At 38.5% G+C, this 27,805-nt stretch overlaps 1 protein-coding gene and 1 pseudogene across 1 annotated transcript in view; one reads left to right on the top strand and one right to left on the bottom strand.

Annotated features, from left to right (window-relative positions):
- Positions 1 to 27,805, top strand: part of LOC138437834 (C-type lectin domain family 2 member D11-like) — a 102,348-nt gene that overhangs the window by 61,175 nt on the left and 13,368 nt on the right. Inside the window, exon 7 of the transcript XR_011256181.1 lies at positions 17,541 to 17,764. The gene's annotated coding sequence lies outside the window, so the exon portion shown is untranslated. The remainder of the gene's footprint in view (positions 1 to 17,540; positions 17,765 to 27,805) is intronic.
- On the bottom strand, positions 20,394 to 21,094 carry LOC138436418 (male-enhanced antigen 1 pseudogene; annotated as a pseudogene).

The following is a 27,805-nucleotide window of genomic DNA, read 5'->3' as shown; positions in this document are numbered from 1 at the left end:
AGGTGCATGAGAATGCCAGCATGGAGTCTGTGTCTGGAGTTTTATCCAAGTGTTACTGTATAGGCATAACTGAGTAAGTCATTGGTTACATGATTAAATGTAATGTTCAGTCTCCCTCTGTCTTTGAAGGTCACAGATCAGGAGGCTGAAAGACTCTACCCTCTAATCACATGGTAGTTGGTTTTCCTGGGGACTAGCCCCCACGCTAAACTTATTTAAAACCTCCACAATGAGTAATCATATTAGCATAACAAAGATACTTCTCTATCACTCAAGAAATTATAACACTGTTTGAAATTCTTTACCAGGAATAAGGGGTAAAGACCAGGTATATTTACTGCAACACAGGTTTTAAACCACAAATTATAGCCATACTAAACCACAAAAACAAAACAAAACAAAAAATGAAGCACAGTTTGAAAAGTATCAGAACTTAGATATGGCAGCAATATTGGAATTATCAGACTGGAAATATTTAAAAAACTGTGACCAATATGCTAATGACTTTAATGCAAAAGAATAGAGACCATGCAAGGATAAATAGGTAACGTAAGGAGAGAAATAAAAATTATAAGAAAGAAAAATAGAGAAAGTCCGGAAAATAAAAAACACTAACAAAAATGAAGAGTGTCTTTCGTGAACTCATTAATAGATGACACATGGTTGAGCAGAGAATCTCTGAGTTTAGACTATGGTAAGAGAAACTTCCAAAACTGAAAAGTTAAAAGAAAAAGATTAAGAAAAAAAGCCCCAAAATCCAAGAGCTGTGGGACAGCTACAAAAAGTGTAGCATCTATAATGGGGACACCAAAAGGAGAGGAAAGAAATAGAAGCAATATTTGAAATCATAATGACTGCGAATTTCTCCAAATTAATCTGAACCATACATCCAGGAAGCTCTGAGATCACCAAGCAGGACAATTGTCAAAAAACAAAACAAAAACAAGAAAACACAAACCAAATACACCTAGGTATATTATAGTTAAACTGCAGAAAATCAAAGATTAAGAAACATTTTTGAAAGAAGACTAAAGGAAAAAGATGCCTTACCACTTTTCTTTACCTAAGAAACAATGTAAATAAGAAGAGAGTGAAGGGAAATGTTGAAACTTTGAAAGAAAAAAATACAGCAACCCAGGATTCTATGTCCTGTGAAATCACCCTTCAAGGTTAAGAAGAAATACTTTCCCAGACAAACAAACATTAAGGGAGTTAGTAGCCAGGAGACTAGTCTTGAAAGAATTACTAAAAGAAGGAAGAAGAAGGAAAGAGAGAAGGAAAATGATACAGGTCAGAAACTCAGATCTACTTAAAGAATATTACAGAAAGAATAATGAAGAGAAAATTAAAAATGTATCTTTTGTTCTTAATTGATCAAACTAATAAAAGCTTGTTCAAAATAATAATAGTAACTGTATTTCTTGTAGTTTATGCATCAGTGGAATGAATGACAGTTATGATATAAGGGATAAGAATATAATTAGGATTATTTTGTTATTATAAGATATTATGCCACTCTTGAGGTTTTATAATGTTACTTGAAAGCAGACTTGAATTAGCTATAATTTTGTGTTACAAGTTCTAGGACAATCAATAACAATATTTTTTGAAAGAGAAATAAGTCCAGTGAATATAAGATAGAGAAAATGAAATAATCTAAACTGCCCAACTAAAACCATGTAAGGCAGAAAAATGAAGGCAAAAATGGAAACAAAGAACAACAGCAACAAATAGAAAATTCTTACACACATATTCAATATTAATTCATCTGTATAAATAATCACCTTCATGTCGATGGTTAAATACACCAGCTAAAAGGCAAAAATTGTTAGAGTGGAATAGAAATAAGATCCAATTATCTGTTGTCTATAAGAAATCCATTTTAAATATATAAAGGCACATGTAGATTTAAAAATAAGAAAGGGATGGAGAAAGATATTCCATATGAACACTAATTAAAAGAAAGCTGGAGTAGCTATGCTTTATTAATTTCATGCAGAGCAACTCCTAAACAAGAAAAATTATCAGGGATAAAATTATCAGGGACATTATATAATTATAAAACAGTTAATTCTCCACAAAGACCTAAGAATTCTTTACATATGTGCATCTAAGAACAGAGTCAAGATGTACGGCAAAAACTGATAGAACTGCTAGGAGAAACAGGTGAATTTGCTGTTATATTACTCATTGAAGACTTCTATAACCCTCTATTAGAAATGGACAGATCCAGCAGACAAAATCAAAAGGAGGTAGTTGTATTAACAACACCACCAGCAAACTGTATATAAAATAATTGACATTTATAGGCTACCGTATTTCACGTTGAACATCTGCCAAGTTAGACCGTATTCTGAGCTTCAAATCATACAATGTATGCTCTCAGTCTAGTATCTGTCTGTGGCCTGGGGATTGAGGACACCTACATTAAGGGATTGCAACTGAAACAACAAAGCGACCACTCCATGTCTATTAGAACAGCTGAAATCCAAATGACCAAATGCTGATGATGTAGAGCAACAGAAAGTCTCATTCACTGCTGGTGAAGTGCACAGTTACCTTGGAAGATAGTTTGGTAGTGTTTTACAAAACTAAACATATTAATCATATAACTGGAAAATTGCATTCCTCGGTATTTATCCAAATGAATTGAAAACCTACATCCACACAAAAATCTGAACATGATTATATATAGTCACTATTCATGATTGCCAAACCTAGAAGCAATCAACATGTCCTTCAATAAATGAATTCATAAGCTAGTGCATCTATACTATAGAGTATGTTAAATGACAATAAGAAATAAACTACTGCTGCTGCAGCTGGTGCTAAGCTGCTTGAGTCATGTCCGACTCTGTGCAACCCCATAGATGGCAGCCCACCAGGCTCCCCCGTCCCTGGGATTCTCCAGGCAAGAACACTGGAGTGGGTTGCCATTTCCTTCTCCAATGCATGAAAGTGAAAAGTGAAAGTGAAGTTGCTCAGTCCTATCCGATTCTTAGCGACCCCATGGACTGCAGCCGACCAGGCTCCTCTGCCCATGGGATTTTCCAGGCAAGAGTACTGGAGTGGGGTGCCATTGCCTTCTCCGAAGAAATAAACTGTCAAGCTACAAAAAGATATGAAGGAACTTTAAATATTAATACCTATTGCTAAGGGAAAGATGGCCATTTGGAAAGTCGTATAGTATAACTCCAGCTATATGATAATCTGGAAAAGGCAAAGGAGATAGTAAAAAGATTATTCCCTCATAGGCCAATGGTTTAAGAATCTGCCTCGCAAAGTAGGGGGCATTGGTTCGATTCCTGGTCTGGGAGGGTTCCATATGCCACAAGGCAATTAAGTCTGTGCATCAGAACTACTGAGCCTGCATGCAGCAACTACTGAAGCCTGCACACCTAGGGCCCATGCTCTACAAGAGAAGTCATTGCAATGAGAAGCCTGAAAACCACAGCTAGAGAGTCGCTCTTGCTCTCCTGAAACTAGAGAAAGCCTGCACATAACGGCAAAGACCCAGGCAGCAAAAATAGATAAATAAATACTTTTTAAAAAGATTAATGGTTGCCAAGGTTTTGGGTTGGGAAGAGAGAGAGAAGAATGCATAAGTCCTAAGCACATAGATTTTGGGAGCAGTGGAAACATTCTGTTGTTCAGTCACTCAGTCATTTCTGACTCTTTGCAACCCCATGGACTGCAGCATGCCAGGCTTCCCTGTCCTTCACCATCTCCTGGCATTTGCTTAAACTCATGTCCATTGAGACGGTGATGCCATCCAACTATCTCATCCTCCATCGTCCCCTTCTTCTTCAGTGAACTGACTTTTCTTTGCTTTTCTTTAAAATATAAATTTATTTATTTTAATTGGAGGTTAATTACTTTACAACATTTTATTGGCTTTGCCATACATCAACATGAATCCACCACAGATATACACGTGTTCCCCATCCTGAACTCCCCTCCCCCATCCCTCCCCGTACCATCCCTCTGGTTCGTCTCAGTGCACCAGCCCCAAGCATCCAGTATCATGCATCAAACCTGGACTGGCGACTCATTTCATATTATACGTTTCAATGCCATTCTCCCAAATCATCCCACCCTCGCCCTCTTCCACAGAGTCCAAAAGACTGTTCTATACATCTGTGTCTCTTTTGCTGTCATTTAAGGGTCTTTTCCAATGAATTGACTCATTGCATCAGGTGGCCAACGTATTGGAGCTTTAGCTTCAGCATCAGTCCATCAGAATATTCAAGGTTGATATCCTTTAAGATTGACTGCTTTGCTCTCTTTGCTCTCCAAGGGACTCTCAAGAGTCTTCTCCAGCACCACAGTTCAAAAGCATCAATTCTTTGGCACTTGGCCTTTTTTATTGTCCAGTTGTTACATCCATAAGTGACTACTGGAAAAAATCATAGCTTTGACTATAAGGACTTTTGTAGGCTAAGTAATGTCTCTGCCTTTTTAACACACTGTCTAGGTTTGCCATAGCTTTTCTTCTAAGAAGGAAGTGTTTTTTAATTTCATGGCTGCAGTGACCATCCACAGTGATTTTAGAGCCCAAGAAAAGAAAGTCTGTCACTGTTTCCATTGTTTTCCTATCTATTTGCCATGAACTGATGGGACTGGATGCCATGATCATCTTCTTTTGAATGTTGAGTTTTAAGCCAGCATTTTCACTCTCCTCTTTCACCTTCATCAAGAGGCTCTTTAATTCCCCTTTGCTTTCTGTCATAAGGGTGGTGTCATCTGCATATCTGAGGTTACTGATGTTTCTCCCTGCAATCTTGACTCCAGCTTGTGTTTCATCCAGCCTGGCATTCACATGATATACTCTGCATGTAAGTTAAGTAAGCATGGTGACAATATACAGCCTTGACATACTCCTTTCCGAGAACCATTCTGTATAATATTGTAGTGGTGGGCACCCGTCATTATTCATCTGTCAAAACTCAGAATATGCAACCAGAAGAGTGAATTCTAATGTGCACTGTTGTGCAGTCTTAGTCACTCAGTCATGTCTGACTTTCTGTGACCCCATAGACTTGGGCTCACCAGGCTCCTCTGTCCATGGGGATTCTCCAGGCAAGAATACTGGAGTATGTTGCCATACCTTCCTTCAAGGGATCTTCCCAACCCAGGGATCGAACCCGAGTCTCCTGCATTGCAGGTGGATTCTTTACTGTCTGAGACACCAGGGAAGCCCATGAATACTGGAGTGGGTAGCCTATCCCTTCTCTAGGGGATCTTCCCATCCCAGGAACTGAACCAAGCTCTATTGCATTGCAGGTGAATTCTTTACCAGCTGAGCTAGCAGGTAAGACCCTAATGAACTTCAACTAATAAGCAAAAGATATTAAGAAGAGGTGGCAAGAATATTCAGAAGAACTACACAAAAAAGATCTTAATGGCCCAGATAACCAAGATGGTGGGATCACTCACCTAGAGCCAGACATCCTGGAGTCTGAAGTCAAGTGGGCTTTAAGAAGCATTACTATGACCAAGGCTAGTGGAGGTGATGGAATTCCAGCTGAGCTATTTCAAGTGCTAAAAGATGATGCTGTTATAAAGTGCTGCATTCAATATGTCAGCAAATTTGGAAAACTCAGCAGTGGCCACAAGAATGAAAAGTTTAGTTTTCATTCCAGTCTCAAAGAAAAATGATGCTAAAGAAGGTTCAAAATATGATACAATTGCAGTCATTTCATGTGCTAGCAAGGTAGTGCTCAAAATCCTTCAAGCTAGGCTTTAGTAGTACATGAACCAAGAAATTCCAGATGTACAAGCTGGACATGAGTTTGAGAAAACCCAGGGTAATAGTGAAGGACAAGGAATCCTGGCATGCTGCAGTCCATGGGGTCACAAAGAGTCCAACACAACTTAGCAACTGGATAGCAAGAATAAATGCATTGATATTTCTCATGATTTGTGACAAATGTACCAAACTAGTTCAAGGTGTAGCAAGGTTAATCCATAGTTTGTGTGTTTGGGGTCAGTTTTGGCCTCCATGAACAGTTAAACTTTGGAGATGCAATTTTAAATTCATAAAATGATAGGATAATTGACTCCCTGGTCAAAAGGGAAGAATTAGGTGGAAGTAATATTTTGATGGTTAATGTTTCTAGTAGTCTGTAACTAATACAAACATGTTTTCGAATAATTTTTTCAAGTTGTCTGATTTCAAAAAAGCATTTGGATAAATTTATCCTGAATCCAGTTTTGGTTTTTCCTATAATCATATGTCTGACTGCTGCAATATGTGTAACGGGTACTGTCTTTGGTCAGAGAATTTCAATTTTTGTTTATCTACAGAATTTCACTTTTTTGAGAAGTTTTGATGTTAACAGAATAATTCAGAAGTGTATAACTTTGGGTAATTTAAGACAAAATCCATAATAGCTTATGGAGATGCATGCTCAGGCTTTCCCATATTTTTATGCCTTTTATTATCCTCATCACACCTAAATACATACAGGTTCATCCTTTATCAAATTCTTCTTAGGTCACTAAGTTGCCAGGTAAATTATAAATGAGAAAGTACAGAGTTTGAAAACCCAGATTTGAGTGTAGATTCTAGATTTACATTGCCTGGGCTTGAATTTCAGCTCTTTTGCTTGTGATGCCCTGTTACCTTGGACAGCTCTAATAACTACTCTGTGCTTCAGGTTAGTCATTGTTGTTGTAATGATTAAATGAATGTATATGAATGAGGTTGGACAATAGAAGATAATTTCTTTACCACTAGCACCACCTGGGTAGCCCAATTAAGTATGTTCAGTTCAGTTCATTCACTCAGTCGTGTCCGAATCTTTGCGACCCCATGGACTGCAGCATGCCAAGCCTCCCTGTCTATCACCAGCTTCCAGAATCTATTCAAACTCATGTCCATTGAGTCCATTCACGACAATTAAGTATGTAGTGAATATTATTACTGGTCAGAAAACTTAAATTGTTTTTAGTTAAAACACAATACTGAAGCTATTGGCATATTGCTAAAAAAGTCAAAATTTTCTAAAATTATGTGAATCCACAGTATAATGACATCTGATGAAAATCAGAAATGGCAAAAATTGGCCCAAAGCCATATAGTTCACATACAACATAGAAAATATTTTGGGCCAGTTATTGTAAATGCACTAGAATTTGCTTCCCAAGATGGAGTGACTTCACTTTCACTTTTCACTTTGATGCATTGGAGGAGGAAATGGCAACCCACTCCAGTGTTCTTGCCTGGAGAATCCCAGGGATGGGGGAGCAAGGTTGGCTGCCGTCTATGGGGTAACAGACTCGGACACGACTCAAGTGACTGAGCAAAGCAAATTTATTTTCCAACAAATTTATAAAGTACTTCTATATTTCAGAAAAAAATTAATGAATATTAATTGCAGCCTCTGAGTTATCATAGAATTTGTTACCTGATAGTGTAATTTTCCATTTATCTTTGAGCTTATTATGCTTGCTATAAGCAATTTGAGGGAAAAGTATTATACTTTTCTATATCTTTAGTCTCTAGCCTAGTCCCTAGCACAGACTAAACATTCAATAAATGATCACCAGTTGAAAAAGTATCTAATATTTTATCCTTTTTAATACAATTTTAAAAATCTGTACTTTAGTTTTCAGTTTCTCTGACCATACTCTGTTGTGTGTTCAGTCATTTTTTTCCCCATCTAGAGTTAGGAAAAGATTGTAATCCAGTATTTAGCCATATGTACATTTTACCACTAAGTTATCTGTTTTCATATCCCAAAAGTGTGAACTGTGGAATTTTGAGAAAATTAATTAAACTCTTATTCCTAATTTCTTTGTGAAATGAGCATGATAAATAGACTTCATAGGGTTGTTTTGAGGATAAATAAGCTATTATAAATAAAATATATAGATAATGTTGCTGTTGTTTTTGTGCCTAACTCTTTTGTGACTCCATGGACTATAGCTCACCAGACTCCTCTCTCTATGGGATTTCTCACGGAAGATTACTGGAGCGGGTTGCCATTTCTTTCTCCAGGAGATCTTCCTGACTCAGGGACCAGACCCACATCTCTCGCATTGCAGGTGGAGTCTTTACTAACGAGGCACTTGGGAAGTCTGACATAGACAATGCCTGACATCTAATAATACACTTAAAAGACAATTTTTGTCATTTTTTTTCTTTGGCTTTCTTTTGCATAGTCTGTAAAACCATTATGGCTGATTTTCAAGGAGCTAACTTTCTAATCCTGTGTAGACTATACTCTTGCTTATTTGTCTCAAATTTCTTATGTAGAGTAAGACATATGGTACAACCTCAGCAAGATATGTCATGCAAAACAACGTCCTAATAATATCTGTGACTTTTGCTTTCGTTCAGTTACACCATAAACTTTGAAATCTGTGACTCTGCCCTTTGCTGTCAGTAGGAGATTTTGCAATTTTAGAATTGAAAAAAAATCTATTTTTTAGTGTCTGGGTTATAAAAGGCCACTAGTAGACAAGGGTTACAGAGTTTATACTTAGCTTTAGCATAAAAAGGTAATGGAATAAATTTGTAAATTTAGTGTATTAAAATTTAATTAAATGATTATATACTTCATGCGTTTGCAGTGATTCAGTACAGTTCAGTCGCTCAGTTGTGTCTGACTCTTTGCGACCCCATGAATTGCAGCACACCAGGCCTCCCTGTCCATCACCATCTCCCGGAGTTCACTCAAACTCACATCCATTGAGTCAGTGATGCCATCCAGCCATCTCATCCTCTGTCGTCCCCTTCTCCTCCTGCCCCCAATCCCTCCCAGCATCAGAGACTTTTCCAATGAGTTAACTCTTCGCATGAGGTGGCCAAAGTACTGGAGTTTCAGCTTTAGCATCAGTCCTTCCAAAGAACACCCAGGACTGATCTCCTTTAGAATGGACTGGTTGAATCTCCTTGCAGTCCCAGGGACTCTCAAGAGTCTTCTCCAACACCACAGTTCAAAAGTATCAATTCTTCAGTGCTCAGCCTTCTTCACAGTCCAACTCTTACATCCATACATGACTACTGGAAAAACCATAGCCTTGACTTGATGGACCTTTGTTGGCAAAGTAATGTCTCTGCTTTTGAATATGCTGTCTAGGTTGGTCATAACTTTCCTTCCAAGGAGTAATGGTCTCTTAATTTCATGGCTGCAATCACCATCTGCAGTGATTTTGGAGCCCCTAAAAATAAAGTCAGCCACCGTTTCTGCTGTTTCCCCATCTATTTGCCATGAAATGATGGGACCAGATACCATGCTCTTAGTTTTCTGAATGTTGAGCTTTAAGCCAACTTTTTCACTCTCCTCTTTCACTTTCATCAAGAGGCTTTTTAGTTCCTCTTCACCTTCTGCCATAAGTGTGGTATCATCTGCATATCTGAGGTTACTGATATTTCTCCCAGCAATCTGGATTCCAGTTTGTGCTTCTTCCATCCCAGTGCTTCTTATGATGTACTCTGCATATAAGTTAAATAAAAAGGGTGACAATATACAGCCTTAATGTACTCCTTTTCCTATTTGGAACCAGTCTGTTGCTCCATGTTCACTTCTAACTGTTGCTTCCTGACCTGCATATAGGTTTCTCAAAAGGCAGGTCAGGTGGTCTGGTATTCCCATCTCTTTCAGAATTTTCCATAGTTTATTTTGATCCACACAATAGATGATACCACCCTGAATAAAAATAAAGCCTCCAAAACTATTTTATGCTATTTTTATTACCATGAGCAATATCACCACCACCATTATCATTTTTAGTAGAAATATTTTAAAGTTGCTGCTGCTGCTAAGTCGCTTGCATATTTAATAAATAGAAGTAATATTTAACTCATTATGGTCATCCTCATGGTTAGCTATCAAAGATTTCTCAATGTGATATTTGCTCAGAGTCATCTCTGGACAGAAATCTGGAGCAGAGTGATTACTCATTACTTTCTCTAGCAAAACTTGAATTTTTTAAAAACAAATATGAAAAGGAAAGATGTGTTTGGATTTGGCCAATATGTTTGTCATTTGTTATCTATAGTATTCTCTACTCCGTGAGAGACAGAGTTAAAGACTTTATTTTACTTCAGCAATATACATGCAGTGTGAATAAGAGTGGATCAGATGGTATTTTTAATATTTCACAAGACTATTAGACTACTGCAAAGGCCTTGTGTTACTGAATTGAACTTGGGTCTACTCATCTGATGCACAGCAAAGCCAACTTACTGACATCACCTTGTGGTGAAGGAAAGTAGTGTAGACTACAAAACATCGAGCAAGGAGAATGAGAAACTGATGCTCAAACTTGAACTTCCTGACCCCTTTCAGAGAAGACACAGAGAAGACACTTTCAGAGAAGATACAGAAAGAGGTTGCAGGGTGCATGATCAGCTCCTACACCATTCTCTGATTGGCTGATAGTAAGTTACCTGGATACTGTTTCAGGAATCGCAAACAAAGCTAGTGTATGTGAACTATTTCAAATCCTAAAAGATGATGCAGTGAAAGTGCTTCACTCAATATGCCAGCAAATTTGGAAACCTCAGCAGTAGCCACAGGACTGGAAAGGTCCGTTTTCATTCCAATACCAAAGAAAGTCAATGCCAAAGAATGCTCAAACTATTGCACAATTGCACTCATCTCACACGCTAGTAAAGTGATGCTCAAAATTCTCCAAGCTAGGCTTCAGCAATATGTGAACCATGAAATTACAGACGTCCAAGCTGGTTTTAGAAAAGGCAGAGTAACCAGACATCAAATTGCCAACATCTGCTGAGTCATTGAAAAAGCAAGAGAGTTCCAAAAATAATAATAATAAAAAAATCTATTTCTGCTTTATTGACTATGCCAAACCATTTGACTGTGTGGATCACAGTAAACTGCGGAAAATTCTGAAAGAGATGGGAATACCAGACCACCTGACATGCCTCTTGAGAAACCTATATGCAGGTCAGGAAGCAACAGTTAGAACTAAACATGGAACAACAGACTGGTTCCAAATAGGAAAAGGAGTACATCAAGGCTGTATATTGTCACCCTGCTTATTTAACTTATATACAGAGTATATCATGAGAAGTGCTGGGCTGGATGAAGCACAAGCTAAATCAAGATCGCTGGGAGAAATATCAATAACCTCATATATGCAGATGATACCACCCTTATGGCAGAAAGGGAAGAAGAACTAAAGAACCTCTTGATGAAAGTGAAAGAGGACAGTGAAAAAGTTGGCTTAAAGCTCAACATTCAGAAAACTAAGATCATAGCATCCGGTCCCATCATTTCATGGCAAATAGATGGGGAAACAGCGGAAACGGTGGCTGATTTTATTTTTGAGGGCTCCAAAATCACTGCAGATGGTGATTGCAGCCATGAAATTAAAAGACACTTGCTCCTTGGAAGGAAAGTTATGACCAACCTAGACAGCATATTCAAAAGCAGAGACATTACTTTGCCAACAAAGTTCTGTCTAAGGCTATGGTTTTTCCAGTAGTCATGTATGGATATGAGAGTTGGACTATAAAGAAAGCTGAACGCTGTATTAATGCATATATACGGAATTTAGAAAGATGGTAATGATAACCCTGTATGTGAGACAGCAAAAGAGACACAGATGTATAGAACAGTGTTTTGGACTCTGTGGGAGAGGGAGAGGGTGGGATGATTTGGGAGAATGGCATTGAAACACGTGTAATATCATATATGAAATGAATCACCAGTCCAGGTTCGATGCATGATACTGGATGCTTGGGGCTGGTGCACTGAGATGACCCAGAGGGATGGTACAGGGAGGGAGGGGGGAGAGGGGGTTCAGGATGGGGAACATGTGTACATTTGTGGTGGATTCATGTTGATGTATGGCAAAACCAATACAACATTGTAAAGTAATTAACCTCCAATTAAAATAAATAAATTTAAAAAAGAAAAAAGAAAACAAACAAAAGAATTGATGCTTTTGAACTGTGGTGTTGGAGAAGACTCTTGAGAGTCCCTTGGACAGCAAGGAGGCCAAGCCAGTCAATCCTAAAGAAATCAGTCCTGAATATTCATTGGAAGGACTGATGTTGAAGCTGAAACTCTAACATTTTGTCCACCTGAAAGAAGAACTGACTCATTTGAAAAAACCCTGATTCTGGGCAAGATCAAAGGCAGGAGGAGAAGGGAATGACAGAAGATGAGATGGTTGGATGGTAGCACTGACTGAATAGACATGAGTTTGAGTAAATTCCAGGAGTTGGTGATGGACAGGGAGGCCTGGCGTGCTGCAGTCCATGGGGTCACAAAGAGTCGAACACAACTGAGTGACTGAACTGAACTGAAGCACCCTGGACTGGACATTGGTAGGTTCTGAAAACTAGATCTTATCATTAGCTCTTTGACCTTGGACAGATGGCAAGTTTTAATAATTAGAACTTATACACCATGGTATCTGCACTGCCTAACACATGGTGGATACTTGTATGTGTGCATGCTATGTTGTTTCATTCATGTACAACTCTCTGTGACCCTATGGACTGTAGCCCACCAGTTTGCTTTGTCCATGGGATTCTCCTGGAAGGAGTACTGGAATGGGTTGCTATGCCCTTCTCCAAGGGATCTTCCTGACCCAGGGATTGAACCTTATCTTCTTTCTACCTGCATTGGCAGACACGTTCTTTATCACTAGCACCAGCTGGGAAGCCTGATGCTTGATGAGTACTTAAAATTAACCTTTATTTCTTCCTTTACAATTCTGAGATAGTAATATTTAGTCTGTCTAATTCTTAAAGTGTTGTAAGATTCACATACATTATTAACTAGTCAGTTGTTGAAAAGGGATCATTACTATAGAAAAGAAAAGTATTATATTTCTTAAGAACTAGCATGTCTCAATAATTAGCAAACCCAATCAGACTATCACTATTTTAACCAGCAAGAGGAGAAACTTAGAGTCTAAATGCTGAGCCAAATGTTTGTGTCAGGCTGTTGAAATTCAGCTGAAAACACTGAATTTTCAGGACTAGAAATATAGGGAAGCAAGAAGACTATAAAGAAACATAGAAAAGAAGAAGCTATTGAGATAATCAATTTTTAAAGGAAAAAGCTTAGAAAAAGCTGCTGAAGTCTTCAGTTACATAAGGAAATAGAATACTGCTGAAACTCTGGACAGAAAACAAGTGTCTGAAGACAATTTCCATGAGTGCTTTGGATGTAGTTGGAAAAACACTATGGTTACAGATGTAAGACAGATTTGACTCACTGTCCCTATGATTGATTTATTATATGTCCAGATTATTAAAGCCCATCAACTAGTCAGTGGTAAATGTATAAGCCAGGAGAAAATCTAAGTCTATGAACATAAAAAATTACCTGCAACATAGCAAGATTTCTTCACTCTTCTCTTTCCCAGAGTAAAGAAGATAGATATAGCCCTGTCTCTATAGTTTCATCAAGTTAGGTATGAATCTTAGTTTTAGTTTTTAGTGACACTTTGGGGAATTCAGTTTCTTTTTGGTTATAAAAAAGATAATAATACATATCTTACAGGATAGTCACTAATATTAAAGAGATGATTTGTGTGTCTTGTTTAATAAACTTAAATTTTTTAAATTTTTATTTATTTTTGGCTGCATTGGATCTTAATTGCAGCATGTGGGGTTTTCGCTGTGGACACAGACTTCTTCCTGCTTGTGTGGGCTCCAGAGCACATGGGCTCTGTGGTTTGCAAGATACAGGCTCTCTAGTTGAGGTGCGCAGATTCAGTAGATGCAGAGTGTAAGCATAGTTGGCCTGAGGCATGTGGGATCTTCATTCCCTACCCAGGGATTGAACATGCATTTCCTGCATTGCCAGGTGAACTCTCAACCGTTGGGCCACCAGTGAAGCCCCATGTGTAATGCATCTTTTATTTAAAGGCTGAATTAATGTTTGCTTATTTTCCCATCTCTATTCTCTCCACTCTCGAGAAAGTATCCAGTGGCCAGCCAATTAATTCTGCTTCTTTCATTGCAGTTTTCCAATATAAGGAGGGGCAAATGTGCCTATTTGAATGACAAGGGGGCCAGTAGTGCCAGGCACTACTGGGAGGAAGTGGATTTGTTAAAAAACAAAATGCATATGCCCAGATGAGGAAGTAAAGCTCTCTAACTGATTTTCACACACACAAATAAGATACAGAGTAAATTGCTAATTTCTTTTTAAAAACATTTACTTATTTTTAAATTGAAGGATAATTGCTTTATAGAATTGTGTTGGTTTCTGCCAAATATCAACATGAATCAACCACAGGTATACATATGTCCCCTCCCTCTTGAACCTCCCTCTCACCTCCCTCCCCATCCCACCCCTCTAGGTTGTTACAGAGCTTTGGTTTGAATTCCCTGAGTCATACAGAAAATTCCCATTGCCTATCTATTTTACTTATGGTAATGTACACTTCCATGTTACTCTCTCAATACATCCCACCCTCTCTTTCCTCTCCCAGCCACCATGTCCATAGTCTGTTCTCTATGTCTGTGTCTCCATTGCTGCCCTTCAAACAATTTCATCAATACCATCTTTCTAGATTCCATATATATGTATTCGTATATGGTAGTTGTTTTTCTCTTTCTGATTTACTTCACTCTGTATAATAGGCTCTAGGTTCATCCACCTCATTAGAACTGACTCAAATGCATTCCTTTTTATGGCTGAGTAATATTCCATTATATATATGCTTCTTTATCCATTCGGCTGTCAGGAAACTATAAACAAAGTGAAAAGACAAGCCTCAGAAGAGGAGAAAATAATAGCAAATGAAGGAACTGACAAAGGATCAACTTCTATTTCCAGAGTATACAAGCAGCTCATACAGGTCAATACCAGAAAAACAAACAACCCAATTAAAAAGTGGGGAAAAAACCTAAACAGACATTTCTCTGAGGAAGACATACAGATGGCTAACGAACACATGAAAAGCTACCCAACATCACTCATTATTAGAGAAATGCAAATCAAAACTACAATGAGATATCACCTCACACCGGTCAGAATGGTTGTCATCAAAAAGCCTACAAACAATAAATTCTGGAGAGGGTGTGGAGAAAAGGGTACCTCTTGCTAATTTCTAGTTACATTCTTATACACTGATAAATAAATAAAGATGTTTCTGATAATGTTTCTTTTCTAATGAGTTGGCTCTTCACATCAGGTGGCTAAAGTATTGGAGCTTCAGCTTCAGCATCAGTCCTTCCAATGAATATTCAGGATTGCTTTCCTTTAGAATTGACTGGTTTGATGTCCTTACAGTCCAAAAGATTCTCAAGAATCTTCTCCAACAGCACAGTTCAAAAGCACCAATTCTTCTGTTCTTGAAATTCAGTGCTACTTTCCTTGAAATTCAGTGTTTTCAATTTTTTTCAGATTTCTAGGTTTATAATCCTGATTGTCAGCTGAAAGTCTGTTGTAATTATTGTTTTTATAGTGAACCCCTTTTGTCACACAAAGCAAAAGAGACAATGTGTGTTGGGCTTTACCCAGCTGTCTTCTTGAGCCATTCTGTGTGTACTTGCACATGTCTGTCACTTGAGGCCTCAACCTGGGGCTTCTTTCTGCTTCCATTGCTTTTCAATCTGGAGAAAGCGCTATGATTCATGGCAAGGAATTTGACATGTTTTCTACTCTGTTGAAGTGAGAAGACCCATCACTATTGCAGAGTGTGATGCTTAAATTAGTGTCAGCTTGGCTCAGCCAAATATATTTAAATCAAATGTCTTTGGTCAAGCATTGTTTCGGACAGTTTTGCAAGGACTTTTTAAGATGAAATTTAAATCAGTGGAGATTGAGTAAAGATTTCCCTCAGTAATGTGGATGGGTCTCATCCAATCTGTTGAAGGCCTTAATAAAACAAAGACCGACTACTTCCAAGCAAGAGGAAATTCTGGCAGCAGATGGTCTTTGAACTTGAACTGAAATATCCACTCTTACTTCATTTTGATGGTCTTTGGACTTGAACTGCAACTCTGACCCTTCCCTGAGTCTCCAGTCCGTTGACCTTCCCTGCTGATTTTAAATTTACCAGCCTTTGTAATCACATGAACCATTCTTCAAAGTAAATCTCATACACATTCTATCACTTTTGTTTGGAGAACCCTAACTGTTATAGGGAATTATTTCCCTACCAAGAAAACTTACTAAAGGGGATAGGAGACAGCAAGAATGCAACATGTATTCTCTATTTCCTTGGCTTCTTTGGCTGGATGATTTGAAAGCATAGGTGTTTGATAGAGGCTCGCTGGAAACATTGGAAAGAATGCTTAGCTCTTTCTAAAGTCATAACATTAAACAACTTATCTCTTTAAAATTTATCTATTTATATGCTTATGTGTTAGATTTACTCATATTCATTGTGCATTTAACTGTATAAAATTTTAAACTGCAGAAAACAATCTACATCAATAGAAGTGCTGCTAAATAAAAAGTGATATTTCCATAAAGTGAAAATAATATGCAGCATTAAAGTTAAACTGTAATGCTGTCATGGAAATAGCTACAAGACATTGAGGAACTTACTTGGTCATATGATTGTTCTATTTTATATCTTTTTGTGGAAACTCCATACTGTTTTCCACAGTGGTTGTACCAATTTACACTTTTACGAACAGTGCACAAGGGTTCCCTTTCCTACACATTCTTGCCAACACTTGTCTCTTGTCTTTCTGATAATGGCCATTCTAACAACTGTGAGCAGTATTTCATGGTGCTTTTGAAAATTTCCTCTGATGATTAGTGATGTACAATGTCTTTTCATGTGTCTGTTGGCCATCTGTATATCTTCTTTAGAAAACTGTCTATTCAGCTCCTCTGCTCATGTTTTAATTAAAGTATCTGTTTTTGTATCTGTAGAATTTTTTAACAGAAAATATGTGGTTATTGATAAAAGTAAATTCATTAAACAAATTTTAATCTCACTTAGATTTGTTTTAGTCCTTATTCAGGTATTTTCTTTTTCTCGTACGTGGTCACACATCATATGATTCTATGTGTATGAAATATCCAGAATAGGCAAAGCAGTAGACACAGAACAGATGGGGATTTGACAGGGGCTGGATGTCCTGGTGGAGAATGGGAAGCAACTTCTTAATGGGTATGAGGTTTCTTCTTGAGGTGATTAAAATGTTTGGGAAATAGACAGAGATGGTGGTTGTATAACATTGTGGATATACTTCATACCACTAAATTGTTCGGTTTAAAAGATCGAATTTACATTACTGTAACTCCCCTGCATACCAACTTTTAAATTGTGAACTTTCAAAGATGTGAACACGCGCTGAAGACCTGATAAAACCAGAGGCCCGGAGTAAGGATGAAGAGAGACAAGAAGAAGAAGTAACTTAAGAAATTAAGAGATTCATGACACAGAAAATGGCAAGAGGTTTTTCTTTATTTGAGGAGGCACTGTTAGTTTTTAATAGTATGGACCCAAATGTAGACGGGGACATGAAGTTTGTAGCAGCCATTCAGAATGAAATAAAGTGCTACCATATCATCTATGATAAGAAAAGAATTACTACCCAGGCACCACTGAACTGTTTGTCTTTTTTTTTTTTTTTTAAGAGGGAAGAGAGAATTGAATCGAGCAAGGAACCATAACTTGTGCCATGAATGTCAGGTGTTCGTGAAGCTGCAATTTGCCCTCCATCTCCTATTGCTAACAATCCTTCAGCTCTACCATTTCCCGCCTCCTCTCCCCACTCCAGTCAGTAACTCTTCTTGCCTGGTTTCACTTGATGCCAGCCCTTCTATGCCAGCTGTTGTACTGTACTACTAAACTTTTCAAGGTAATGTTCTATAAGACTAAGATTATTTTCCTTTTTTTTTTTTGCTCTATGATTTATTTATTTTTAATATAAATTTATTTATTTTATTTTGCTCTATGATTTATTTATTTTTAATATAAATTTATTTATTTTAATTGAAGGTTAATTGCTTTACAATATTGTATTGGTTTTGCCATACATCAACATGAATCTGCTACAGGTATACACGTGTTCTCCATCCTGAACCCTCCTCCCTCTCACTCCCCGTACCATCCGTCTGTGTCGTCTCAGTGTACCAGCCTTGTTTTTTATGTATTATTTGTCTGAAAAATATTATACACCCATTACAGTTCAGCGTCATATAGCCACTTATGTTTGTTGGGTGCCTATGCTAACTTTTTGTGACTTCTGAACAAATTATTCTTATGAATATGCTCTCAGAACAGAACTTGTCTGTATGTAGAGGTATTACTGCATTCCAATTTTATTTTAAAATTTTTAAAAGAACTCCTCCAGAGTGGCACTTCTGCAATGTGGGAAAATCCACGTTTGGGGTGATTTCACAATAGAAAATTTAAAAATATATATTGTTTAAGAGAGTCAAATGAAGCAACAAACAGGAAGATTCAAATCAGAAGGACCCAATATTATATAAGGAATGACCTGAAAGAATATATTACAAAATAAAGGAAACAAAAGCAGAACTTTTTTTTTTTTTCAAGGAGAATTCAAGGGCTTAATTCCTGGACCAGACTCCAGCTGTGACACCTTGACTTCACATTTTTAAAATAACTAAATGGAACTTTTAGAAATGAACCATCTATTAACTCTTTAATAAATGAAATAAATAGCTAATTGATCTGAAGTGGTAATTAAAGTACTGCAACTTAAAGCTGAGGATAATAAAGAGATTTTAAAAATGTGAGACATTTAAAAAACTTGGAAGATAGAATGAGAAGATGCCAGAAAACATTTAATAAGCATCCCATAAGAAATAAGTGAAATAAAAAGATAGAGAGGCAATCTTTGAGGTTGTTGCTGTTTAGTTGTTAAGTTATGTCCAACACTTTTGAGACCTCATGGACTGTATGTAGCCCACCAGGATCCTCTGTCCATGGGATTTCCCAGGCAAGAATGCTGGAGTGGGTTGTTATTTCCTTCTCCAGGAGATCTTCCCAACCCAGGGTTCCACTCTGCCTCTCCTGGGCTGGCAGGCAGATTCTTTACTGTTGAGTTACCAGAGAAGCCCAGTTTTTGAGGTGTCAATGACAAATAATTTTCTAGAATTCTCATTATTGGCTAATGAAAATATAAGTTGCTACAATTTCTTCTAAGAAAAATTTGTCAATATCTAATGAAGTTGAAGAATGTTCATGTTCTATAAACTTGTAGTTTTCTACTGGAAAAAAATTCTCAGAATAAGCACCTGTTCAGTAATGTACTTTGCAGCTTTGTTTGTAGCAGAGAAATTATAGAACTGCATTGGCTGAGTCTTCCACAGGGGAAATCTCCTGACATATTCTGCTTTCACACATTAGGAGATCTGCATTTCATCATGGGGGACAGAGTACAACTCAAAAGTTAATCACTATGCTAATTGATTTAACTGCGAGGAAAACCTCACTAATAGAGTTAAGAATCAAGTATATGAATAATACCTAAATCCATCAAAGAATTTATTAATTTTATAGAGACCTGCTGAAACATTGTGCTCAGAATAAAGCTCTTAAAATAAGTACTATTCAGAAGTGTGTACCATTCTGATCCTGGTTCAAAATCAGTTATGTAGTTACATTATGCACAATTCTGATGGGTTTGATTATTTGAGTAGTTCACAAACTATAAATGGTAGATTAGAATAAGGGATGAAAATATGCCTAGGGTGAAACATAAGACTACACAGCAGGAAATGACGGTTGGGAAAAAAGAGAGAAAGCAATGTAAAGAAGAGGTATTTAACAAAAAATCTTGTCATTTTGAATCCCTTCCTTTGGAGGTGTATAGTAGTAGGTATTTCTATTTGTCTTAAGTCCATGTTCGTAGAAGCAACCCAAATGTCCATCAACAGATGAGTGCATTAGGAAGATATGGCACATATATACAATGGAATATTACTCAGCCATTAAAAAGAATGAATAATGCCACTTGCAGCAACATGGATGGAACTAGAGATTCTCATATTAAGTAAAGTAAATCAGGCAAAGAAAGACAAATATCATCTGATATTTCTTGTATGTGGAATCTAAAAAATGATACAAATAAATTTATTTACAAAACAGAACAAACTTATGATTACCAGGCAGAAGAGTGGAGGGAGAGGAGGGAGATAGATTGGGAGTTTAGGATTGACATACATACATATATATGGGTTTTCTTGGTGGCGCAAGTGATAAAGAATCTGCCTGCCATATGAGAGACTTAAAAAGACTCTGGTTTGATCCCTGGGTCAGGAAGATTCCCTGGAGGAGGGTACGGCAACCCACTCCAGTATTCTTACATGGAGAATCCCTTGGACAGAGGAGCCTGGCAGGCTATGGTCCATAGGCTGTATATACAGGGAGGATGGAGATGGACATTTCAACCAAGATGTATTCAGTACGGTGCTGGTTCTGGTTTGGAATGCAGGTAGATACGGCCACTCTAAGGGTGGTCACTTCCAGGCAGGCCATTCTGCCTAGCTTGGAGGACCTACTGTACCACATCTTCCCACTGGACAATTGATAATCTTCTGAGTCCAGGCAGGAGCCCCTGGTGCAGACAGATGTACTCCAGCCATTCTCCTCATCAGTTCTGTGTGTTCTGGGCCCTGGGTCCATGGGAACAGAACTGTGGTTGCTCCATGCTGTGGCTCACTCCTCATCTTCATCTTTGTTTTCTAATGGTGGGTCTGACAAATGAAGCCCCAGGGCTCGCAGAGCCTGAGAAGACAGTTAAGGGCCTTCAGGGACTCCAGTTCCATCTGCTCAGGAACAATGCCTCCTCCATCACACATGGATCTGATCCTGGATATCAGCAACTACATCTTCTCCGTCACCCACTGGTGCTGGCTCTACCTCTTTATGTTCAGGATCTTGGTTCAGGAGTAGCCAGCTGGTCTTGCTCTCATTTCCTCTGGTTCCTCACTGCTCCAATCCCCAGTGCCTTCTGTAGGGCCTCGGTGTAGTCTGAGTTCCTCAGTCTGATTTCAGGACACATGGCATCTGCCCCCTAGAACTAGAACTGCTGCTGGCAATGGGCGGGTGCCACTCAGAGCCGAAGGTTGAATCCCAGGCCCACTCTTCAATGATCCTGTGTGCCTGCATCAGCTCCTGGTCCGTCATTAACCATTCCATCCAAACTCACCTGTTTCATTACCTAGGACCTTGGCTCTCTAGTGAGACTAAAACAATGGTTTCAAACTATCTGATTTAACTCCTAAATAAGTTAACAAAAAATAGCGTCTGGAACTAAAATTAAGGATCCCTTTGAGTTAAATACCTTTAACCACAATTTCACTGTAATGATTACAATTTTCAGCTATCTTGGTACTCTTTTTTACAAAATACGTCTTCTAAAGAGTTGTCTATAATCCCCTCTCGACTTACTCCTCTTAGTCTCTTCCTTGAACCCACATGAATGTCTGGTTTTGTTCGTTTGTGTATAGTGTTCTTTTTCTCTACCATTTCCCCAAAACTGCTCCTGTCAGAGTCACAGGTGACCTTCCCTAACTTCTGACCCTCTCTCTGGCCAGATGTATCCCTTGGTAGGATGGAATCAACCTCACCCTCCCTTCTGACTGATGGTTGGAGGAGGTGTGATCACATCCTGAGTTCTGATAAGAAAATGCTGTGGTTGGGGAAGCCCTCACAGTGCCTTGCAAATGTGTGAGAACCTTGTGGTCTGCACTGAACTACAAAGCAGCCCCCAGCCACAGCCACCACTCTTTCCAGCTGAAGTTGACCTGTTGTATTTTTTGTTGAAAGTTCTGTGAAATCTCCTTTCACCAGAAAAATAAGGCCAACGTGATAGACATTGGCCTCTCTACAGGAAGCACTGAAAACCTACTATGCCTCCAAGCAGTAAAGACTCGTTGACACTCCTGTATGCACAGCATCATTAAATCTTTCAATCTGCATGGTTGATCTTCTGCCAGTTGTAAACCTCACTATCTGTCTCTAAGCCAAATACTCCAACTGGAATTTTGGAAGTGGACAAGGTAATTTTTAAGCAAATAATGTTGGATTTAAAAAGTGCCCTGCACCCATAATAGAAGAAAGGCATGATCTATTATAAGAAAACTCAGAGAAATTCTATATCTCCGTGGGTTGGGGTGGCTCTGTCTCAGCCCTGAAGGGACAGACGAGACACACTTTAAAAAGCACGTTCACCACCAAAGAAGTGCATTTTTCTCATGTGTACAAAGGGGACCTCATGGCTAGCAGGGATCTTGTCTCAGCCCTTCAGTGTTCACAGAGGTTGGCCTTGGAGATAAATTTGTTCCAGGCTTATTTGGAACAACTTCAAACCATGGGCCTCCCGGGGCTTACTTGAAGAAGATACATCGACAACAGCACCTCAAAATGCCAGAGGGAAGGTTTCAATTGAGATAGTGAAGGCTCCTCAGAAGATAAGTGGCTTTGCCAAGTGCACCAGCATGTGTGTGTGTGTGTCTGTGTGTGTGTGTAGGAGGTGGTAGTGGTACATCTTACAGTTAGTTGTTTGGGATAATAGTATAGGAACCAGGTTTCCTGGTGGGAATTCCTGACTCTTTGCTTATTGCTTCTGTGACCCTGGGCAAAGTACTCAACTTCCATGTAGTCCAATTTTTTGTGTGTGTGCTCAGTCGCTAAGTTGTGTCTGACTCTTCTGCAACCCCATGGACTATAGCCCATCTGGCTCCTCTGTTTACAGGATTTCCCAGGCGAGAATAGTAGAGTGGGTTGTCATTTCCTTTTCCAGGGAATCTTCCTGACCCAGAGATAGAACCCATGTCTCCTGCATTGGCAGGCAGAGTCTTTACCACTCTACCAGCTGGGAAGCCCCACTCCAATTTTACCTGTTGTAAAATGAGCAAAAAAAATGTATCTATGGAGAAGGCAATGGCACCCGACTCCAGTACTCTTGCCTGGAAAATCCCATGGATGAAGGAGTCTGGTAAGCTGCAGTCCATGGGGTCGCTAGGAGTCAGACACGACTGAGCAACTTCATTTTCACTTTTCACTTTCATGCATTGGAGAAGGAAATGGCAACCCACTCCAGTGTTCTTGCCTGGAGAAACTCAGAGACGGGGGAGCCTGGTGGGCTGCCGTCTATGGGGTTGCAGAGTCGGACACAACTGAAGCAACTTAGCAGCAGCAGCATCCCTCTACAGGCAGTTCTGTTTTATTCTGATGCTTATACAAAGAGCCTGAAACCAGCTAGAGGCCAGAATTGAAGAAGTAGCACCTTTGAGCCCCATGGAAGAACACAGAAGCAGACACCTCAAAGTCCCCAAACTCCCCCTCCAAACAATAGACTTTTGGGGAGAGGCTTCTAATGTGCTTACTTGGACAATATTCAAATCTTTCTAGTGTGTTGATCAAGATTTCCAGAACTCTTTTTAATTAAGAAACAACTTTATGAAACTGCTGACCAAAAGTGCAGTAGAATAATTAATACCTTGGTTTGATCCCTTGGAAGATTCCCTGGAGAAACGAATGGCAACCCACTTCAGTCCCATTAACAGAGGAGCCCGGCAGGCTACAGTCCATCAGATTGCAAAGAGTCAGACATGACTGATTGACTGACATTTCATTTTCATTTAAGGCTAAATGAACTGATGAGGGATGTTTTACTGTGGTTGTTTGGAATAGTATTGATGGTTTCTAATGCTTGATGTTTCTGTATCTATAAAGAAGCCTTTTTTTTTTTTTCATTCCCTGTAACTCTTAACAATCTAATAGATTATTTGGTAAACTGAAAATGACACATTTCAAAATGATTTTCCAGTTTTTACTGTCTACCCTTGTCTACCGCAACCTCAGAAATGTTTTGTCTTTACTTCTCATGGAAATACAGTCATCACAAAGTTTCAAAGAAAAGAAAACCAAGAAGCAATACCACATTCTTAGAAAATTCATCTTTTTTTTTTTAATTCATCTTTGAGAAGAACAAAGCAAAAAGCATCATCTCCATCCTCTGAAATACTACTCATGAATGAAGAGCCATCTGAATTCTATTTCAGTCTGTAGAATGTGTGGATGACTTGGAAACAAATTATCCTGAAAAGTTACCCAACACAGATGTCCGCCTTAGGTTATGGGATAACAAATCATGAAAGGCACCCAGTGTCCACAATGACAAGTGCTACTTCTGTTTCTGATTGCCCAGAAACGACTGATACAATTTTAGCATTGCATGCTGAAATCTGGAATAAGCTCTTATCCAGCCTTTAAGAGGTAGCTAAAAATAAGCTAAGTGCAAAGCCTAAATGAGGCTGAAAACATTCTCTGAATCCACAAGGTATTCCCTTTGTATCTTTGTGAGATATATGTCAAAATGATCTGACTCAGTCCTTGGCAATTACACTGGAGAGTCCTCACAAAACTCCATGGGAAAAATACCAAGAAACTAGAAATATAGATAGAGAAAGCACACATGTTATGATAGGACAAGATGGCAGTTGGCTGTGTAAGAAAATAGAAGTTATTGAAACCAAACCAAGAAAATGATAAAATGAATTGTTTCTTTTCAATTAACACAGAAGATAAAATGACAAATGGAGCGAGGAGAACAGAAACCAGTGTAGGGATGTTGGAGAAAATAACCATGTGGTCATGAAGTTGACAGCCTACCAAGCTATCAGACATGTAAAACTGATGTTTCAATTGTTACAAGGAAAACATTCTAGCAGCTTCATTAGCACTGGATTAAAAAATGGAATCAACTCCAAGTAGAAAGGACATAAGGCAAGATGCACTGTATAATAACAATTTTTTGACTCCTTTAAATTGAATTGATAAAAATTATCAGCTGCTTCTTATATGAAAAAGCATTCATTTTATAGACAAGACTACAAACCCAAGTAAGACGTTCAAATGAAATTATAAGAGAGTATACATCCAGATTCAGAATGGCTACTCATTTAAACAGAAGTCTTACGTTGTCATGGGGTCTCAGGAGCACAGTGCCATGAGCATGACTAATGGCAAAGTGGCTCATTTCTGAAATCAACTTCCAGGTCACTTAGAGATGCTGGTTCAAAAGTCCATTTGTGCCAAATTTGGAAGACGCAAAAACAATGTTTAAACAATATTTTGGAACTGACACTTTCGATCAAAGTTTTCAAATTACCAGGACAAATCAAGCTTGTTTTTTACCTTTTCTTGTGGAAGCAGAAAAGGCAATGTGACACCCACAGCTGCTCGAGGTGTCAATACTCCTCCTAACCCTGCTTAAAGTGAATAAAATACAGTAGTGGGAAGAAATATGTGGTTTTCACCGGGGTAAACTCCTTCTCTCTCATTAATTCATTGAACAACTAATTTTCCTCCCCATTCTCATATTAAAAAAAAATAAAACAGGAAAAAGCAAACTAATGATGGAATCAGCTGGAAACCTATAGACATCTATATCCCTCCAATAACTCTAAAAACTGCTCTTCCATGACCATTCTGAGTTTCTTTGCCTTCAATTTTTACCCTTTCTGTAGTGGAAAGGTCACAGTCTTTCTGCGACAAATTTCTTTTACATTTCAAAAATCTGACCTAATACATATTCAAATGTATTTTTTTTCTTATTACAGTCCATTCTAAAGAATCCCATCCTGTCAAATCAAAAGAAGTTACTTTCCTTTAAATAAAATATATGAATAGATGATTAAGACACATGTCTCCTGAAGTACAAGAGAACTGTTAAATATTTCACAAGCCCACCTCATGCTACTGGAGCCTATTGACAAAATTCCATGAACTTGATCTATCTCTTTACTGAAGTCTTCTTATATATTTTTATTGCTATTGTTGTTCAGCTGCTCAGTAATGTCTGGCTCTTTGTGACCCCATGGACTACAGCCCACCAGATTCTTCTATCCATGACAAGGATACCAAAGTGGGTTTCCACTTCCTTCTCCAGGGGATCTTCTTGACCCAAGCATTGAACCTGCGACTCCTGCATTGGCAGGCAGATTCTTTACTGCCAGGGGCCAGTGTGAGGAACTCCGCCCATGGCAAAGGTCATGAGGAAGGAGGCTTGGCATACGCAAAGGCATGATCAAGCCTCAGGAGACCCCCTGTTCCTGAGCATCTAACCCCAAAACCAGAGTCTGTTTTATGCTCTCACCTACACCTCTGACTTTACGGGGGCTCTCCCCCATAACCGTTTCTCTCAGAGAAGGAGTAAACGTGCAGCTCCAAGGCAATAAAAATTCTTGGGCGTGACAAGAGTGTTTCAGCTTACGGACTCCTCTGAAGGTTATCTAGCCCACCTGTATAGGTTCCTAAGGCCACATGTGATTGATTACAGCCTCCCAACCTGAGAGGCACAAGATGTTTTAGACTTACTAAAGGCAAATTCTTTTGGGGAGTTAGAAATTATTAGTATAGTGGGTTGGTTAGGAATTATATTGGTGAAGGGTTTTTCATTTGTTGTGTCAATAACTGCTGCTAATTCCCTGCTCTGGGTGGGACAAGGATGTCTCAGGTCAAACCTCTCTGCTGACAGACTAGCTTGTGTGACAGGATTATCCATACTCCTGCCACATGACTGTTTACTACCTCTCAACCATAAACAGCACAGAGAGTTTTAGAGTATTTTGAGAGTCTTAATTAGCACAGGGCTTTTTCTTCTTGTTGAGTCAATGATTACCGCCAGGCCTCCATATCCTTAGGCACCTGGAAATATATTAATCAATATATTTGGACTATAGAAAAGGAAATATAGTAGTTTTTAAGGTTAGCAATACTAGACTTTTTGAGTTAATGAATTTTCTCCTTTGTAATAGATCACTGTTCTTTGTCATAAATCACTGTGTCCTTGTTATGTAAAAATGTAGCTTTATCACTATCTTAAGACCAAATAGATCTTAAGGGGAACATTGGTGAAAGGATTTTCATTTGTTGGGCTGATGTTTGCTGCTAAATCTCCATGTTCCCTACCCTTATAATGAATATAACTAACATATAGGAGAAATAAGTATTAACCTTTAAGCATATAGGAGAAATAAGTATTAACCTTTAAGACTAATCATGTTAACCTTGGGTTAAATAAATTCCTTTCTTGATTGTAACTCACTACACCCTCACCCTATAGGAATGTAACTTTATTTGGAGGGTGGTGCCTGGTTTAAGAAAAAACACCCTTGGAAGAAATAAGTTTTTTGGTTATCAGAAAGAAAGGATCATAAAATGTCAGCAGGTCTCACTCATGGCCAGAAGATGATGTACCTTTTTTATACATTTATGTGAAGCACCTGATTTTAATAAAGGTCAGGACTGCTGACTCCCACCTGACTCTGTATTCATCCCTATGTGTAACAAAAGGTATATAAGCAAACCCAAAAATAAAGAAATCGGATCAGTTTCCAGAAAGAGTGATTCCCCCATGTCGCTTCTTTCTTGCTCCCATTTTTCTGGCTAAATTCCCATCAGGAGCATGGATGCAATTCCACGTAATCCAAGTTATTCAGCCTCTTTTTCTCCACTAATCTTCCTCCTGCACTATCCGTTTCTAATATCTCTATATATCTGTATTTAAATATGTAGTTTTCCAAAGACAGCGACTCTGTCCCCACCTTCGAATTCCCTGGATCCACCGGGGCTGGACCCTGGCACTTTACTTCTGAGCTACGAGGGAAACCCTATCTTTTAGTACCATTTTGTAATTATTAGGACTCACATCTTATACACATATTGTTAGATTTCTACTTACTTCATTTTCTTTAGAATAATCATAAATAGTATTCCCACCAGGAATCCTGCACAAGCCTCTACACCAGCCTCATCTACTAGGGGTCAAACATTAGAAGCAAGAAAAATACAGTGTCACAGCCTTTGAAACTAGCCAAATATGGAATTTTTCATGAAAAGGAATGTTACTCTAACATTC

This window comes from Ovis canadensis, chromosome 3 (genome assembly GCF_042477335.2).
Source record: "Ovis canadensis isolate MfBH-ARS-UI-01 breed Bighorn chromosome 3, ARS-UI_OviCan_v2, whole genome shotgun sequence".
Classification (NCBI taxonomy): domain Eukaryota; kingdom Metazoa; phylum Chordata; class Mammalia; order Artiodactyla; family Bovidae; genus Ovis; species Ovis canadensis.
This window is presented reverse-complemented; position numbering and strand designations above follow the sequence as displayed.